This window comes from Panthera onca, chromosome C1 (genome assembly GCF_046562875.1).
Source record: "Panthera onca isolate mPanOnc1 chromosome C1, mPanOnc1 haplotype 2, whole genome shotgun sequence".
Classification (NCBI taxonomy): Eukaryota; Metazoa; Chordata; class Mammalia; order Carnivora; family Felidae; genus Panthera; species Panthera onca.
In genome coordinates this window covers 192,854,788-192,873,461 of record NC_138346.1, presented here as the reverse complement: position 1 = coordinate 192,873,461, position 18,674 = coordinate 192,854,788, and the positions used below count along the sequence as shown (strand labels likewise).

Sequence of the window (18,674 nt, the reverse complement as noted above, 5' to 3'; positions counted from 1 at the left end):
TGCTGTGGTGGGGCCTGATGGGGGGCTGGGAGGGTGGGGATATTCCTGGTGACACAGCTGACTCTCCTGTGCCCTCCTTTGCAAAGGTTCAGTAAACAAATGTGATGCTGGTTACAAATTATTTCTGCCATCTTTCACACAATGGAGTTAACAGCTGGCTGAGCTACAATATATCAATTGTATAAATTTCGAGGGCATTTTCATGTTTCAATCTCCTTATGTATTTCAAGCTGACCAAACTTGTTCAGATTGCCATTAACTGCAATCCCATCACCTGGCTCACTGGGCAGGAAGGCAGTGGCTTGGGTTTAACTCCTCAAGGGCCATGGAGGGGAGAGGGGAGAGGGGAGAGAAGAGAGGGGAGAGGGGAGAGGGGAGAGGTCTGAGGCTATCCAGGCAGAGAGAAGGGGCTGCTGTTAAAAGTTACTCAGCTGCTTTAATCTATAGACCTCATTCCTCATTTTCCTCCGGGGCCTCTGACCACCTTTCATCCAAATCTATATCTGGTCAGATCCTTCTCCCTTGGGACCTTAAAGCCATTTCCTGCTACATTTCCACCCAAACCAATGGCTGATAGAACCATTGGCTGACAGAGAAGGAGAGATGTTGAGAAAGTGGGGGCTCTGTTTGGAAAAACTATAATCCAATGGAAGTAGGAGAGAAGGGGAACATTCAGAGCATTTTAGACCTGGCACAAAAACATACTCATCACTCTATTCCTAGTACCTGGCACAGAGGCTGGCACATCGCTGAGACTAAACAATGCTTCCTGAATAAATGGATGAACGAACATAACATAAAGACCATGCATGGGCTTAGAACCAGAGAACCAAATCCTGGTTCCACCGTGTTGTGATCTTGGACCAATCACCTGAGTGGTGGTTCCCTCATCTTTAACGAGCAGAGCACTCAGAGTGGGAAGGTGTCACATGACCCCCCCCCTCCGATTTCCCAGAGGGAGAGAAAATCCTGTATCTGTCAGCAACACGCCAGCACTGCCAAAAGGACATAAAGGAACTACAGAAATTGTGAAACAGAAGTCACAGTTCTATTTATTTTGTAATAATGCAAACTTCACAATTTGTAACTTCCAGATTAAATATGTGTGTGTGTGTGTGTGTGTATGTGTGTATATGTATGTGTGTGTATATACATAACCCTTCCGCTGCTATATCTCAGAAATCTGTAAACCTCAAACATTGTAGTCCCACCACCGCCAAGGTCTATGAGATAGACGATGCTAGTGGGGTGTTTGTGACTGTAGCCCAGCCAGGGGTGGGTGCTCCCTTCCCTGCAAACAAGGAGGGGACATTCAAGGAAGTACAGTTCACAGCTGACTGGGGGAAACCTTCCTGGAGCACTGGGGTGAGCCCAGGGATACACAGGATTTGACTGCGTGGAGATGGGGTGGGTTGTTGGGCTCTGTCCTATCTCAGCCTCAGCCCAGAACGGCTTTGAGAACAACAACAACAACAAAATAACAATAATCACTGTATTGAGCAGATCCTGTGTGCCAGGTGCCACGCTGATTACATACGTGCAGACTCTCATTTACTCTTTATGACGTTCCCACAAAATAGATATTATTGTATTCTGAGATGGATCCCAATGATCCCCATCTCCTGGTAGTCACATAATAACACCTTGTGTAACAATCCCTTCACCTTGAGTGTGGGCTGGTGAGTTGCTTCTCATGATTAATAACAGAATAGGGCAAAGGTGACGGCCTTGTGCTTCTGGGACTGGGTTATAAAAGACTGTGACTTCATTTGCCCTCTCTCTCTCTGGCAATTCGTGACGAAGCAAGCTGGAAAGGCCCACGTGGCAAGAAACTGAGGGCAGCCTGCAGCCAACCACCAGTGGGGAACTGAGACCCTCAGTCTGACAGCCCTGGAGGAATCGAACGCTGCCAGCATCCTGCGCATGGGTTAGGAAGTGGGCCCTTCCCCAGCACAGCCTTCGGATGAAACTACAGCCCCTGACATTGACGCGAAACTGCAGCCCATTGACTGTAACAGACCCCAAGCAGAGGACTCAGCTAAGCCATTCCTGGATACCTGACCCCCCAAATCTGCAAGACAATAAATATATATGGTTTTCAGCTACTAAATTGGGGGGGCGGGGAGTGGTATTTGTTATGCAGCAATAGACAACTAATAACATTATTATTCCCATTGTATGGAAGAGGAAACCAAGGCTCAGAGAAATCACTAAGCTTGCCTGGGTCACCCAGGGAGTAAGTAGAAGAGTCCAGATGAGAACCAAAATTTATCTGACCTTGAAGTCTGCATTCTTGCCCACCACACACTCCTGCCTCCTCTCTGGGGCCGGATACCCCAGAAGCTAATTGGCCTTCCCGTCACACATCCTGAGGCTCTATCATCAGCCCCTTGATGCACCTGTTCATGGCTCCCCTGCTCAGAGATTTGGCTTTATTGGGTTTTGAGGCTTCTGTCACTTCTTGGTGAGAGGCAGTTGATGTACATGGATCCATGACTTCTGGTGCCACCTTACATGTACACACCAACCTTGTGCCCTGCCTGGAGAAGGTGATGGGTGTACAAGAGACAGTGGCAAGGAGGGGAGGGAGGGAGGCGGTGGCAAGGAGGTGGGAGGGCCGAAGGTCACATCCTTTGTAAAGCACCCCTAGGGCTTCCCTCAGCACCCCCAAGCAGCATTCCTGAGCATTCCCTTGTGCCCACTCCACCCATCTTCTGGCTCTAAACAGCTTTGCCATAAGCAGCTTTGTCGCACACATTTTTGCCATATTTTCACCGCATAACTAATTGGCCATAAGGCAATTTTGCCATCCCGGGTAACACCACAAAAAAATAAGAGGGGTGTTCCTTAAAAAGGACAGGATGACACATGAAAAGTGAATACCAAAGTAAAAAAAAAAAAAAAAAAAAAAAAAACTATTGCAAAACGCAAAGTATTTGAATACATTTAAAATACGTGCAAATCAAAAAAATAAAAAACAAAATAAAATACGTACAAATCCATAGCAATGCAGTGAGAATAGCTGGTTTTATTTGGTGGATGAACCTTCACACTTGTCTTCGGAGCCTTTGGGTCGGAGTATTGCACATGTCTCTTTGCCTGTGGGTTCATCGTTCTGCGCAGCGTCACACGCCTTCGATTCTCCCTAAAATTTCTTCCTTCCTAAGAGAAAAATCCGTTTCCAAAAACTAGGATGCGTGTTTGCAAATGAGGTTCGCATTGCAACGTGAAAGCCTTCTGCGCCATTGTTTGTTCTTGGGATATTGTGGCACGTCCCTTGATAGACGTTCCAAAGCTGTCTGGCAGGTGTGAGTTCAAACTCTGCACCACAATCCAGACGATCATGAGGGCTGAGATCTCTGTGGTATAAACATGGGGGGACTGGGTCCGCGGAGAAATGAAAACAAACTGTCAAATCAAACCGTCAACCAGTTATCTTCTCATCCTTTTAGGGCAAAATTGCCTTACACACAATTACTTACGGGGCAAAAAAAACGCTAGCAGCAGGGACACTGAAGGCGGAAGTGCTGGACACGCCCCCTTCCTGACCCCACCCTCGCCAGCAGTCGCCCAGGGACCCGCAAAGCCATCTGGGTCCCCAAGGCTACCTCACCCACGCCAGATTGCCGAAGGTCTGAGCGAGCCAGGACCGCATCTGCCCTGCTCACGGCTCTTCTCCGGAGCCCAGCACAGGCCTCGCCAGAGCAGGTGGACTCCCTGACATCCCAAGCGGTCCAGAACCCAGGGAGCTGGCGTCAGCCGGATGTGGTTCCGATCCCTGCTCTGTGTGACCCTGCGCCACCTCTTCAGCCTCAGTCTTCTCATCTGCAGAACGGAACCAGCGACAAAAATAACGAAGCTCGTAATCTAGTCCCTGGCACTGTTCAACGCTTCACAGGTGTTACCCATTAACACGCTTACCATGATTATTTCCTTAGTTGCAAAGTCGGCAGAGCTCTGTATCGCGCAGAACTATTCGTTGGTGTAAACCATGCCGTTGGCATAGACCACGAAGAAAGAAAAATGCTCGCCCTCATAACCCACCCCCCGCCCCCGATCAGCACGCGCTTCCGGCTTCTAAGACTGTATCTTAGAATCAGTGAAATGCACAGTGTCCACGTCACGGAGCTGTTGTGGGATGGAATGGGGTAATAGCACGGTGCTCGATAAATGTTTATGGAACAGGCGAAGGCCAGGCTCCCATCCAGTGCTCTTTCCACTCTGCAGCCGCTGTCCACTCTGCTCTCGCTGCAGCACCCACAGCGCAGCAGGACTGACCGGCAGGGAGGTGGCCTCCGTGAGCCCACCTACTGCACAATCTCTCGGCTCTAAGACCCCGTCTTTCCTGCAGCTGAGGGCAGCCGGCCCTGACTGCCCTGAGAGTCCTCCTGTTCTGCAGCTGTGGCCACAGGCAGCAGCCTGGGAGCCAGCCTGCAGCCCTGTGGGACAGCACTCAGCACTCCCGAGATGGCCCCCTCTGCGCCTCAGTTTCCCTCTATGCAGCATGGGGCTGATGACTCCTGCTTCTTGAAAGCTGCTATGAGAAGCCCTCAAGACAATGTCTGTGACGCTCTCACCTTGCTCAGATGCCAGGAGCTTGTCCCACCAGAATGAAGTCCCCTAGACCTCTCTGCTGCCCACTTGAGCTCCATCCAAGCCTGAGAAAGTTCAGCAACTTGTCCCACCCTATCAGGTCAGTCAACCTCCCAAAGCTAGGGTCTACTGGGGCTCAGGGCCCAGAAAGGGGACTTTGGGCAGAGCCCCTCCCTAAAGGCCACCTGAGGCTAGGATCGCACAGGCCCCTCTTGATGCTTCCTTAGGAAGTTCTTCCCAACATCCGCCTTCTGTCCCTTCAGCAGCAGGAGCCCAGACTGCAGGCTGAGCAAGCCTAGTAAAAAAAAGCAGCTGGATCATCCTCCAGGCCTCAGACATCAGGGTCAGGGGTGGGGGTGGGGGGGACGGGGAGTGACGGGGGGAGGGGATAGATCATGGCAGCCCAGCCTCGAGTTTATAGCTATGCACCTCGGGCAGGACAGGCATTCATAAAACTCAATAACGTGTCCAATTTTCAGAAATATGAGTTCAGGCTTCTCTGTGTCTTTCTCCCAACCACCTCTGTCTAGGAGTGCCTGTCCCTCCCCTGCCACCTCCGGCCAGGACTGAGATCACCTGGTACAGGGGCCATGGAGGCAGAGTGAGCCCAGGCACCCCCACCCCCAGCCCAGAAATTCTGGCTCACCTAGGACCAGCCTGCCGCAGCTGCTTGGAAATAACAGTCCCCCTCTCTCAGTTATGATGAGCTCCTTATCTCTCTGTGCAAATTAGGAGCACTTCATGGTAATCCAGCCCGCTCCCGCCTCAGCAGACTCTCCAAAATAAAAGAGCTGAAACTGACTCATCAAACATTTAAGCTCCCCCACCGCCCCATCCCCCCAGCAGTCACGCCTATGAGGAGAGAGTGATGCTGCCTGTCCCCCTCTTCCTTGATTCTCCTCCCCAGCCTGAGCCCTTCCCCGGGATCCAGGTGTCCAAGAGTCGGTGGTCAGCCTCCCCATGGGTCATACAGGGGCCCGTCCCTGAGCCCCACTCACACCCTACAGAATGCACCAATAATAACATCCACCATTTATGGAGACCTCAGGACCAGCCAAGCCGGGCACCGGGCCAAGTGCTTTGCGCGAGCAGCCTCAGCCAAGACTTAGGACAGCCTTGCGAGGTAGGGGTACTAGCCCCATTTTTCAGATGAAGAACAATGACGTGTGGTGCTTTGGCCAAGGCTGCAGTGCTGGCAGGTGGTGGGAATGAACTACTACAGCTCCAACGCTACCTAAACCACCCTGCTAACTGCACCCCCGCCCACCACACGCCCCCGGGGGTCGTCAGAGCTTTGTGTCGATGCAGCTGTACACACGCACTCCCAGAACACATCCACTACCACACTCATGTACCCAGGGCTTGACGTTAGATTTTTTTCCCCTCAAAATGGATCCAAAAAGGAATGTGAGGTGGGCTGCAAACCAGGGGCCCAGACTATAAAGGGGAAAATCAATTTGTAATGGAGGGAGCCGTGATCTCCCCGAGGTGCCTGGGACAGCGTGCCAGCTGAGCGAGCGAGCGAGGCACCTGCCTCCAACACAAGGAGGAGCACCCGCAGGCCTCCACTGCTCCCCGCTCGCCTGGGAGGCAGGACCCGTGCAGCCCCGGTCGTTTCCAGATTGCTGCTGCCAACAGGTACTCGCTTCCGCTTCCTGCTTCCCAGTGGGGGCTCCCTTGCAGGCACAGAATTCCAAATGCCGCAGAAATAAATATTTTAAGGCTCTGTGGCCTGAGTCACCGGAGTTTGGTGGCAGCTAAGGCTCTGCAGCTGGCCCTGCCCACGGACCTGTTTAGCACACAATTAGGATGCAAACTAACATCCCTCAAAAGCTCCCCTCCGGGCCTCTTTGCTTCTCCCTTCAAGGCCCCAGTGGATTAAGAAGATTCAGGAACAGTGGGGAGGCGTTTCTCCCACCATCCTTATTGGAACAAGTCCCCGGCTGGGTTTCCGGGCTTGGCTCAGAGCCCTGCCTGGGGTTGGCACGCTAGCCCTCAGCTGCCCCCTCCTTCTGGCTCTCTGCAAACTTGCCCCACACCACAGCACACTCAAGTCTGAAAAAGCAAACCAGACTGCATCTTTATTTAGAACCCTTCAGTGATGGCCCGTGGGCCTTAGTTTACAATCCAACCAGTGACAGTGGCCTCCAAGCCAGACTACTTGACTGGCCGCTCTTGAATCTGATCTCCTCTCCCTTCACTCACCCTTTCCAACCACTTGGGCCTTTTTTCAATTCCCCAAAACAAGCCAAACTTTTTCCTGCCTCGGGCCCTTTGCACTCTCTGTTCCACTTTCTCCTGATCTGTATATGCTGGCACCTATTTAACCTTAAATATCACCCCTTCAAAGAAGCACTCACTGGGTGCCAGGCACTGCACCAAGTACTTTGTAACAACCTAAGGGTGGGGGAACTGAGGCATGGAGCTCAGCAAAGGCCACACAGTGACAGGGTATTCTAGCTTCAGAGTCTGGGTCCTTACCCATTGTGCCACACTGTCTCTGACTAAAGTGGCTTCCTTTCCCCATCTCCCTCCTTGGCATCTTCCCTTCTATCTTTACGTAGTTATCTTATCAGTCACTCCAATTGAATGTCATCAGTTCCTGAATACAGAAGTTTCTTCTACCTTATTCTCCCCTGTTTCCCCAGAACTCATAGCAGTGCCTGGTCAGGGTAGGTGCTCAATGCATACCTATTGGATGGATGGATGGATGGATGAAGGGATGGATGAGTGGATGGATGGATGGATCGATGGATGGATGAGTGGGGGGATGGATGGATGGATAAATGGATGGATGAGTGGGGGGATGGATGGATGGATGAATGGATGGATGGATGGATGGATGAGTGGATGGATGGTTGGATGGATGGACGGATGGATGGATGGATGGATGAAGGGATAGATGAGTTGATGGATGGATGGATGGATGGATGGATGGATGGATGGATGGATGAGTGGATGGATGGATGGATGAATGGATGGATGAGTGGGGGGATGGATGGATGGTTGGATGAATGGATGGATGAGTGGGGGGATGGATGCATGGATGGATGGATGGATGGATGGATGGATGGATGGATGGATGAGTGGATGGATGGATGGATGGTTGGATGGATGGATGAAGTGTTGTGATTCATACCACCCCCTCTTGCCTGTTTTTCTGTAGCACTTTGGAGTCAAGCAAATGACACATCCAAGTAGTGCCTTGACCCCTGTGTGGCACATAGTAGGTCTTCAAGGCCTGGGGGCTAACGTGGCTCCTAGGGAAAAGATGGGTTGACATTCGTATCAGGCTCCTTAATTTAAACCTTCTCCTACTATAGCTGAGTCCAGAAATACAAGAGAGACAAAGAAGCAAGCAGTGAGTTTGTGGTTCTGGAACCATGGTGGGGTGGAGGGAAATAGGCAGGACAAAAATACAGAGGAAATGCCAAACCTGCTGGAGAGAACACACCGGTAGCCAGCCACCAAGGCTACTGCACAGATCTCTGAGTCAGTACATGGTCAGAAGGGAGGAAAGAGGAGGCTCCACTTATTGACTACAAACCACATTCTTCAAGACTGTTGTGTAACAGAATCGTCACTCACCAGGATAGTCCTATCATAGGAACTTGTGTGAGGCCAAAGCTCTGGTGTCCTTTGGTGACCACAAGGTAAATACGGGCCAGCAGAATGAGACAGCTGTTGAAAAAATTTAGTTAACTTTTAAGCTATGTCAATTGGAGTATGAATTACAGATTAAAGGAGGCAATTGCTTCCCTGCACCTGCTATGGCCAGGCCTCCTTGGAGGGTTGCATGCAGTTCTCATCACACATTAGGGCAACATTACCAACTTTAGAATGTACAAAGGAGATAGCCCCAAGCCTAGGAGAAGAGTAAACCCAGAAGGCCTTGACTTTTGTTTGTCATCCCTAAAGGCTGCCCGGAGATAGAACTCAACCTGGTGGGGGAAGGAGAATTTGAGTTCCAGGATCTGTATCGTAAAGGAATGTTGCTCTCTGGGTAGTGACATTCCTGTCCTTAGCAGTGATCATGCCAAGGCTTGTGGCCATTTGTGGGAGGTGGCAGAGAGCATGCTGGATCGCGAAGCGTTAGCCTGGAGGAATGAGTCGTGTAGCTCAGAGTGTGTCCACGACACCATATCGCCCAGGAGCTTGTAAGAAATGGAGAACCTCAGCACCCAGACCTGCAAAATCAGAATCTACATTTTAACAAGATCCTCCGTGGGGAGCAGGGGGTTCAATGGCTGGGAGGAGGAGTCAAGGCCTGTGGAAAACCAAATGAGTCCATTACCTGTGTGGACCAATGGGCACCGGCAAAGCACCTACCCATGGGCAGGGCTGGGCAGCGGCGGTGGAGGGTTTTCCAGTCTGGTGGAGGCAGCAGGCTCGTAACCAGGCGAGCAGTGTAAGGAGCCTTGGGTGCTGAGATGGGACCTGTGCAAGAAGCAGTGTTCAGTCCCGGGGGAGGCCTGAGATGGGGAGAGACACCAGGAAAGGCTTTAAAATAATGGGTGACCTTGTTCAAGGTCACAGTGCAAGGACAAAACAGGAACAGAACTCCAGGTGCCTGGCTCCCTGCTCACCTGGGTGTGTGTGTGTGTGTGTGTGTGAGAGAGAGAGAGAGAGAGAGAGACAGAGACAGAGAGAGAGACAGAGAGAGAGAGAGAGCTATGTGTGTATAGAAGACTGTCTGGGGGCGCCTGGGTGGCTCAGTTAAGCATCCCAACTTGGCTCAGGTCATGATCTCACAGTTTATGAGTTCGAGCCCTGCATCAGGCTCTGTGCTGAAAGCTCACATGACACCTGTGCTCACATGTCTGTGAGGTGTGTGTAAGTGGGATGGGGGAAGCTCTGTATCTGCGAGTGTGCCTGCACATTGGGGCATTGCCTCCAGCAGAGGTCCAGCCCTCCTGACCAGCACCCCACCATGCACAGCCCTTTGGCCAGACATAATAGTCCCTGCAGCCCTGGGTTGGGCTGGCCACTATGGCTGACCCTGGAGAAGCAGGGTCCTCTGGGGCTATCAGGTGCCCCTGGGCAGGGAGCCAGGACACCTGGGCCCCTGTTCCTGGCTTGCTGCCTCTGGCAATTCACAGGACATCTCTGTTCCCTGCCTTCCACTCCCAAGTGAAAGTGGCAGGAGATGAGACAAGGGCAGGAGCCACCTTAGATGTCTGTTCCATCCCCAGCCACCCCACTAGCTCTGCCACTGGGGAGGGCTCTCTAGCAAAACTGACCAGTCTCCAGGCCCCACTGTCTGTGCAGGACAGCACTTAGTGTCTCTGCCCTTTGGCCTCTAGCTCATAGTCCTGACCCAGCCCGGTCCTCATGTGTTTGGTCTCTGGCTCAGTTTATCCTAAATATCCCCCCTCTCGCTCCCTCACTTCACCCCACACTAGCCATCCAAGCTTGGACTTGAGACAAGAGCTCCCCAGTGTCTCTCAGATAAGCTTTACCAACAAGCCCCTCCACCCAAATAGATGCCCTGTTCTGGGGCTTTCAGCCAACGTCCAGGACAGGGGAGATGAGCTAGGAGGCACTGGGACAGCACACCTTTCTCTCTCTAGGATACGGACTCTAGATCCCAGGAGATCAGCTCCACTTACCTTGGGCAACGTACTCACGCTCTCCAAGTGTCAGTTCCCTCATCTGAAAAATGGGGACATGCTACCAGTGACATGCCATGACACTGTGTCCATGGGTCAGCAGAGTCTTCCTTAATGCTGCCAGGGTAGAGCATGAGCCTGAGGGTCAGGGGATGGCATGGGTCAGGAGTGGGTGAGATGGCCCCGGAAATGCCCAGTGCTGCTGGGGAGTTGGCCCTTGTGGGAACACCAACCACCAACCTCCTCCTTGTAAGGAGGAGCTGAGCAGGAATCCAGAGACGAAGCCCCAAGGAGACACAGGGCAGGAGTCTGGGACCCCACCAGCTCCTTGCTTAGAGTGTGGGGGCAGCAGGTGGCATCGAGGGGAAGAAGTGAGGGGCAAGTTCAAGGGCAGAATCTAAATGCCTCACAGCTGAGGCCCCGTCAGCCTTCCCCTTCAGGTGTGGCAGGCTGCCCCAGGGGACAGCTCACAGCCCAGAGCAGCCAAACCACAGAAATGTCATTAGGAGACATTGGGGTCGGCAGCCGGCAGGGTCTGCTGCCCATGGGACCCCGGAGAGGAGAGGGTGAGCAGAGGACTTGAGTAACCTCAACAGCCCAGAAGCCAGCCCAGGTAGGGGGGCCCTCGAGGGTGGAAGTGGGAGCTTGGCAGTCAGCTCTGGACCTCACAGGGAGCGTGACACCGGGCAGGTGACTTGCCTCTTCTGAGCTGCACTGGCCCCATCTGGTAAATGGGGTCCTAGGCCAGCCTTCTGGGCCACTGCGGGGACGAAATGACATGATAAACAGCGAGAGCTTTGCAAGCTCTCCAGGGCTCGATGCACGCTAAGGCCCTGCAGACACTCCTTCAGCACCGCCTCTATTCTGTTTCCCCAGCACACGTCACAGCTTGCCAGTAAGTATTGTCGTAAGAGCAGAAGTGTTAACCTTGAAGCTAAGCAGCCCAGGTTCAGAAGTTAGGTCTATTACATCTTAGCTGTGTGACCGACCTAGGGCAAGTTGCTTGACTTCACAGTGCCTCTCTTTTCTCATCTGTAGAATGGGGAGAACAGAGCAGCACCACAGGGCTGTGGGGAGGATCAAAGGAGTTTCTAAGAGTTCGGTCGACGTGAGCTACGATCGTTCCAGCTGGAGTTGTGACCAGCATCGCCCACCTCCCCCCAGCACACACACGCGCCTACAGGTGCACACGTGCACATGCGTGTGCACACATACCCACGCACACACAAGCACTAGACAGTAGGCTCCATAAGAGCAGGCTGCAAGCTGCTTGTTTCACCAAGAGGGTACCTTATACACAGCGCTTTCCCAGTAAACACTTGTTGGCTGCAAGACAATTAAATATTTGAGGTCAGTGGCTCAGAGGGTTCAACTCTACTCTGCCCTCCTGTGCCTCCTGGGAGCTCTGGCTTCTGACGGATTGCGATTACGCTCCCACTTCCTCCTCCTCTCCCTCCTCCCGCTCCCCTCCCCGCCTCCTCCAGCCTCTGCTGGGTCCTACAGGGAAGCAAGGGTGAACTTCTGCACAAAGCAGAACCTCTTCTTTCTTCTTCATAGGTGTGTGACCTTGAGCAATTTCTTTTTGTGCCCATCCGAGTCCACTTTATCATCTGCACACTGAGGGTAATAACCCCTCATTAGCCAACACACAGGCTGGAACAAAATAGGCATCACAACTGTTCCCAGGGATGTGGCTTCTTCCAAATCCCATCCCTACTGGACTTCACCTCTTTCTGACTCAGGTCTGATCACAGCCCCTCCCAAGGCCATTTCCCCACCCTTGACCCTATAAAGGTCATGATCCATGGCTTTCACACCAACTCCTGCCCCATCTGGCTGTTGCTTCCCTATAAATTGAGCCTCCCAAGCACCCTTGGGGACAAAAATGGTGGCTCTTGCCTCCTGTCTCTTCCCGGACTCCTCATCCCTCTCTCAGCATCCAAGCGGCTGGTCTAAGAACGCCCAGCTTCCAGAACTCCTCTGGGACCCATGGAGGGGTCCTGATCCCCACACACCGGCTGCTGCATGCAGCATAAGCATGGGTCCGGTACACTTATGCGCATGCGCACGGGAACACACTCGCACAGACTGGTCTATGAGCACCCAAGGCAAGGACGAATGTTCACACACATCCGTGTGGCTGTACATGCACACAGGTTTGCCAAATGTGTGCATGCACAAAGTGTGGACTGGAATGAGTTCCTACGGCCCAAGAATTGGACTGAGTGGCCCAGGGAAACCACTGTCAGGGAATGTCCCAACCCCCACAAGAAGAATGCAGGGAAGGCAACATAGGAATTAGGGCTTCAAGGCTGGAGGTGGGCCAGGCAGTGTTTGATGAGGCACAGTCAGCCCTTCTGGCCCCGCAGCCCCAGGCTACTATGTTCTCAGAACATTAAGGAGGCCAAAACCACTGCCCACCCACCACCCCCAGCAGCTGCCTCTCCTGCAGCCAGTGGAGCTGCTCAGGGCTGGCTCCCTCCCAGCAACATGCTGTTACCACCTAGAGTCCTCCCTGGGCATCTCCAGGCCCTAAGGACTGGCAGCCCCTCCCCCAGCTCCCTGCTGGCTCCCACAGTTTGGGGGGGAGGAGGATTTGGGAAGGGAATGGCTGAGGCTAGAAGGAGAAGAGATAAGCAGGTAAGACGGGGGTTTGGAGGGTAGTCTGGGCTGGACACTGTTAGGCTGGGGCAGGAGAGCTAGGTTTCAGCCCTAGCTGGGTCAATGGTCCTTTATGTGCCCTCGGGCCCATCCCTGTCTTCCTTGGGCCTCAGTTTCCCCATCCCTAAAAGGACAAATATTCACATATGGCTATAGATACTCCCAGGTATTTCTCCGGGGAGGGGCGGGGCGGGGAGAGGTCTCTGGGGCTAGGACCTCACAGGGAGTGGGGAGGCCTTCTGATGAGTAAGAGGCCACCTGAGGCCAGGCCAGAGTGGACACCACACCTCATGCTGCCTCTGTCACCACAGCCGAGAAGCCAGTACTGCCTTGGGTTTGAATCCCAGCTCCACCATTTTCTCACGTAGGACTTGGAACAGGTGCCCAATCTTCCTTCCTGCTCACGATGGATACAGACAAAACACTTGGCATGGTCCCCTGGCCCCAGTGGGCCCCCAGTGGATGCCAGCTGTGTCTAGCTACTATTGCCTCCCCAGGAAGGCCAGAGATGGCTTCACTTGGGACCAGATAATCCACATGTGCTTCTGCTGTGCTCCATTTTACCTGAGCAGAATCTGCCCGAAGCTGAGTGAAGGGACAACTATTTCCCCGAATTGGAAGAATTTGGGTCACACGGTGGAAACCCTGGCAACCATCTCTAAAAGAATTGGGGGGGGGGGGGCGGTGGGAGGCGCCTGGCTGCCACATCCCAACCACCTCCAGGGTGGTCTCCTAGACAACAGGATAAGAGCACCTCCAGCCCAGATCCCTTCCCTCTCCAGGAGGCCAGCCTGGGGCTTCTCCCCAGCTGCCACCAAGGAAGGGGCAGCCCTGGGGACGAGGACTTGACCCACTGCCCCAGTCTCTCCACTCTTAGTCCCTGCGGCTCACCAAGCTCCTCCAACGCCCCGTGGAGGCCAGCCAGGACAGGCTCTCTCAGCCTAGGTGTCAGGACCCACAAGGCTGCGGCTGCCCCCGCAGCCCCTAAATCCTCACCACCGCCCTCCAGGATCTGCCATGGGCTCCCTGATTGCTAATTTAGACTTTCCTGCCATCCCACGCAGGGGAATCAGGGGAAATCAAATTACCGAGTTATTCACTCTTTTTGTACAGCTGATGGGCTGATTAGCTGTCAATCACGGCCCGCATTAACATCTGACACTGTGTGCATAACAATTACCAGTCACATTAAGGAAACCTTTCCCTTTCTCTCCAAAGGGAGAGAAGGGAGGGGAGAGACAGGGGAGAGGAGGAGGCAGAAGGAGGCACTGAAGAGAGAAGGAGGAAATTCAATCAGCATAATTAACTCAATCAGAGGAGAGCATCACTTCACCAGCTGAGCAGAGCTACCGACCCTGCCAAGGCCCCCCGGCTGACCGGCTGCTCGCAGAGCCTCCGGCCACCTTGCCCTCCAGCAGGCCCTGGGCCTCTCCCTGCAGCCCCAGCTCTGGCCGCGGCGGCCGCCCTTCAGGTCAGTCAACCAGTTGGCCCCGCCTCCAGGCACTTCTTGCGCCAATCAGGTGGGTCCGTTCCCACCTGCTTCTCTGGGATTGGCTCTGACTGAAGAAGGGGGACTATAAAACTCCAAGGACCGAGGCAGAGGTGGTAGTCCGGAGGGTGAGAGAAAGGAAGTAAACGGAGACTGCCCTTGGAAAGAGCCGAGCTTGAGCTTGTCCCGGGCCCACGGACTGATGGGCGAGGGGTTGTGTTTGCAGAGGTGCTCAGGCAGGCGGGCTTCTTGCCTTCTTGCTTTCTTACCACCAGGGACATATGTCAAGAAGGTGGCTCTCGGGGCACCTGGGTGGCTCAGTCGGTTAAGGGTCCGACTTCGGCTCATGTCACGATCTCACGGTTCGTGAGTTCGAGCCCCGCGTCAGGCTCTGTGCTGACAGCTCAGAGCCTGGAGCTTGCTTCGGATTCTGTCTCCCTCTCTCTCTGCCCCTCCCCTGCTCACGCTCTGTCTCTCTCTCTGTCTCTCAATAATAAATAAACGTTAAATTTAAAAAAAAGAAGAAGAAGGTGGCTTTCAGCCTTCTTAGCGCGGCTCTGACCGGGCGAATGGGTCACAGACAGGCCAACTGATGGACCCCCACTGGTGATGACGGTTCGGGCAGAGGGAGGGCTGTCACCCCGGGGGAGGGAGAGGCTGTGAATGGAATCAGGAATGTCCAGGCAGGGGGAGGCCGTCCCCAGCTGGGGATGTCCCAGAGGGTGAGGACACGGCCAGATCTCTAGGCCTCAGATTGTCCTGACCCAGTGCACTGGTTTGCTCAGGCTGCCATAACAAAGACCACGGAGTGAGGTGGCTTCACCAACAGAAATGCATTTGTTTTCTCACCATTCTGGAGGCTGCAAGTGCAAGATCAAGGTGTGGGCCGGCTGGGTTTCTCCTGAGGCCTCTCTCCTTGGCTGGCACGTGGTCCTCTTCTCGCTGTGTCTAGTCGGGGCCTTCTCTCTGCGCATTCCTGGTGTGTCCATATGTGTAATCTCCTACGGACGCCAGTCAGGTGGATGAGGACCCACCCTAATGCCTCATTTTACTTAGTTACCTCTTTAAAGGTCTTCTGCCCTTCTGGGGCACCTGGGTGGCTCAGACGGTTGAGCCTCCGACTTCGGCTCAGGTCACGATCTCACAGTCTGTGGGTTCGAGCCCCGCGTTGGGCTCTGTGCTGACTGCTTGCTCAGAGCCTAGAGGCTGCTTCCGATTCTGTGTCTCCCTCTCTCTCTGCCCCTGCCCCGCTCACGCTTTGTCTCACTGTTTCTCAAAAATAAATAAATGTAAAAAAAAAATTTTTTTTTTTTTAAGTAAAAATAAATAAATAAGTAAATACAGTCCCCTTCTAAGGTACTGGGTCAGTGCTTCAACAAATGATTCGGGGTTGGAAGGGGGAGCACAGAGAGGCACGATTACAGCCTATGTAAGACCCAGAGAACTAATAGCAACATTGTTGTTTGGATTTGGTGGTGTTAACAGCCAACGCCTATAGCATTTAATTCATTCCAGACGTGGGTGGGCCTACGTCCTTGCCGTGTGTACTTCTGAAATCCTCACAGAGCCGAGAAGGTCTCACCGGGCAGGTATTGCTATCGTCCCAGCTCTACCGCTAGGAAAACTGAGGCACGGGGAGGTTAAGTAACCTGCCATGCTAGTAAACGGTAGAGCTGGGTTCAAACCCAGGCGTCTGGCTCCAGAATCCACACTCTTAGCAACTGTATTCTCTGTCTGTCTCCGAGGTCCCCGGAGGCTCGCTGGCAGTGCAGGTGGTCTTTCCCGGCCCCGGGGGAGCAAGCCGTCCCCTGGCCTCGGGTCCAGCAGCCTCCATGGCCAGCTCAGGCCACCTCGAGCCCAGGCCTGGTACGCAGACATCTTCAGCCCAAAGAGCCCAGACACCACCCCCCAGCACTCAGGAGGGGCTCCACAGGGGGCACATCTGAACCTAACAGCGGCCAGCATTTGCTGAGCCCTCGATAATGTGCCAGGCCCTGTTCTAAGCTCACTGCAGATATTATGTCATTCAATTCTTGCCCCAGCCTCTGATCCAGAGTCCACTTCTAGGCTTGTCCTCCCCTTCCCAGCAAGACCTCCCAGACTGACCTCAGCTGAGCACACCCAGGGTCACTTCTGAGCCACTAGTGTTTGGAGGCATTGTACCTGATTTACTCATTCAAAGAATCGTGAGTGAGCACCTATGTGTCAGGCGCCGTCCTGGGTGTCGGGTGTGAATGGGAAAAACAATAGAAAGGATTCCTGCCTTTGTGAAGCCTGCAATCTAGTAGGTTTCGATGGAAAATGAACGGGTGTGGAACTAAAGAAATACGATAATTACAAAAAGTCACCGATGGAATAAAGAAATAAGACCAGGCAATGGTTTGGGAGTGACTGATTGCGTGCAGCTACTTTCTCTGGAGCGGGCAGGGGATGCTTCCCTGAGGAGGTGACATGTGAACTGAGATCTGAATGAAGAGCATCCAGGAACGAAGGGGAAGGACAGACGTGGTGGAGAAGACAATGAGTGCAAAGGTCCTGAGGCACATTCAAGGGACAAAATGAAGGCCAGCTTGGCCAGATTGGAGAGAACCGGGAGACAGGTAGGAGATAATAACGAGGTCTGCACCTGAGTCTAGCTTCACATCATCACGAAGGATCAGACGACAGCTCCTCCTAATGTCTGATCCAAATCCTTCCAACTGGAGTTTAAAAACCTCCCTGCCTTGCTCTGTCTTCAGTGAAGCCCAAACTAAACTTTGAGAAAACTCATCAGAGTGCTCCCTCTCTGACAATGCCACCCAAAAGGCAGGAGCCCCCCACTCTTCCCCCAGGCGTTTCCAGGTGGCATTTAAAGGGTGGCAAGGTTGGGCTGGGACCTCTACCAGCGCAAGAAAAATCTCCTTCCTGATGTTTTCAGCTGCCTCCCTCCGTAGGCTGTCAGAGCGTGACAGGGAACATTTCTCGCCAAAGGTCCCCTCGTGTTACTGCCTAAACACACTCATAAATCCTCGCCTGAACCCAGAAGCAAAGCCCTGTGTTTAAAATAAGAGAGGCAGAGAGACCCGTGGAGAACCCTCCACCACTCTCCATTCCGTTCCCCTCTCCTTTCCTTCCCAGCTCTCAGGTACAGAAGGTAGAAAAAACATTCTCAGGAGTCAGGACACCTGTATATTTGTGTCCACATCCCCAACTACCAGCTACGTCTTACGGGGGAGACAGATGAGTCAACAAACAGGTTCAAGCATGCTGTAATAAAGCAATGACATAGGAGCTGGGGAAGCTCATGGTTAGGTGGGGTAGGGAAGCTCCATTCACTTGTTCATTCAACAGCTATTGATTGAACACACCCTGTAGGCCAGATGCTGTGCCAGGCAGTTGGCTCATTTAGGGTCTGGTTCAGAAAACAGAAACTGGGGAGGGGGCGCCTGGGTGGCTCAGTCAGGTAAGTGTCCAACTTCAGCTCAGGTCATGATCTCACGGTTCATGAGTTCGAGCCCCGCGTCAGGCTCTGTGCTGACAGCTCAGAGCCTGGAGCCTGCATCGGATTCTGTGTCTCCCTCTCTCTCTGCCCCTCCCCTGCTCACGCTCTATCTCTCTCTCTCTCAAAAATAAATAAACATTAAGAAAATTATTTTTAAGGAAAAAGAAAACAGAAACTATTCTAGGCATTTCGCACAGTGGGAACTTAGAGCAGGAGACTGGTTACACAGGTGATGGAACAGGTGAGAAGTCAAATTAGAGTTATCCAAAAATTAGTAACAGCAGGAAGCCGCCAGCATCCCAGGAATGGGAGGACGGGGAGAGGAGATGGTTTTACGAGATCCTGGAAACAGAGTTGCCCTGCAGGGAGCCAGACGCCCAGGAAAGCTGCCCAGCAGAATCCGGAACCACAGAGGGGCGCACTGTCTGGCAGGAGATGTAGCTGCTGCCGGAGATGTTAGCCCAGGCAGAGAAGAGGTGAGAAACCGTCCGAGCTTCTCCGGGCTACCCTCCAGTCTCCTGCCAGTGCTTCTAATCCTCTAAAGCCAGCGGAAAGACAGCTCGCCAGGAGTCCGGAAAACACAGCCTGGAGGAATCAGCCACCCTTCTCTCTAATGGTAAAGCAGGGGAGGTGGGTTTTAAAGCATGAATAGGAGCTTTCCGAGCAGGAAAGAGAGAAAGGGGTAAAGGACAAAAAGCAAGCTCAAAGACAGAAAAGGTGGCTTATTCAGCTACCAGCAGAATATTCTGCTCGGCTGCCAGGAAAGTTACATGAGTAGAAGCAATGAGAAACAGAGGACCACCCTGAAGGGCCTTGAAGGCTGAGCTCAGGGGATTGGATT

General features: G+C 53.2%; 1 long non-coding RNA gene across 4 annotated transcripts; it reads right to left on the bottom strand.

The window, feature by feature from the left end:
• Positions 1 to 595: 595 nt before the first annotated feature.
• Positions 596 to 4,186, bottom strand: LOC132673450 (uncharacterized). 4 transcript variants are annotated; one of them, XR_009608061.2, is made up of 4 exons: positions 3,922 to 4,186; positions 3,609 to 3,825; positions 3,046 to 3,408; positions 596 to 2,540 (listed from the first exon to the last, which is right to left on the bottom strand). It is a non-coding gene; the product is annotated as an uncharacterized LOC132673450 (long non-coding RNA). The 4 variants fall into 4 exon arrangements; XR_009608059.2 differs by lacking the exon at positions 596 to 2,540 and having other exon boundaries at positions 3,005 to 3,408; XR_009608060.2 differs by lacking the exon at positions 596 to 2,540 and having other exon boundaries at positions 3,005 to 3,381.
• Between the last annotated feature and the right edge of the window lie 14,488 nt (positions 4,187 to 18,674).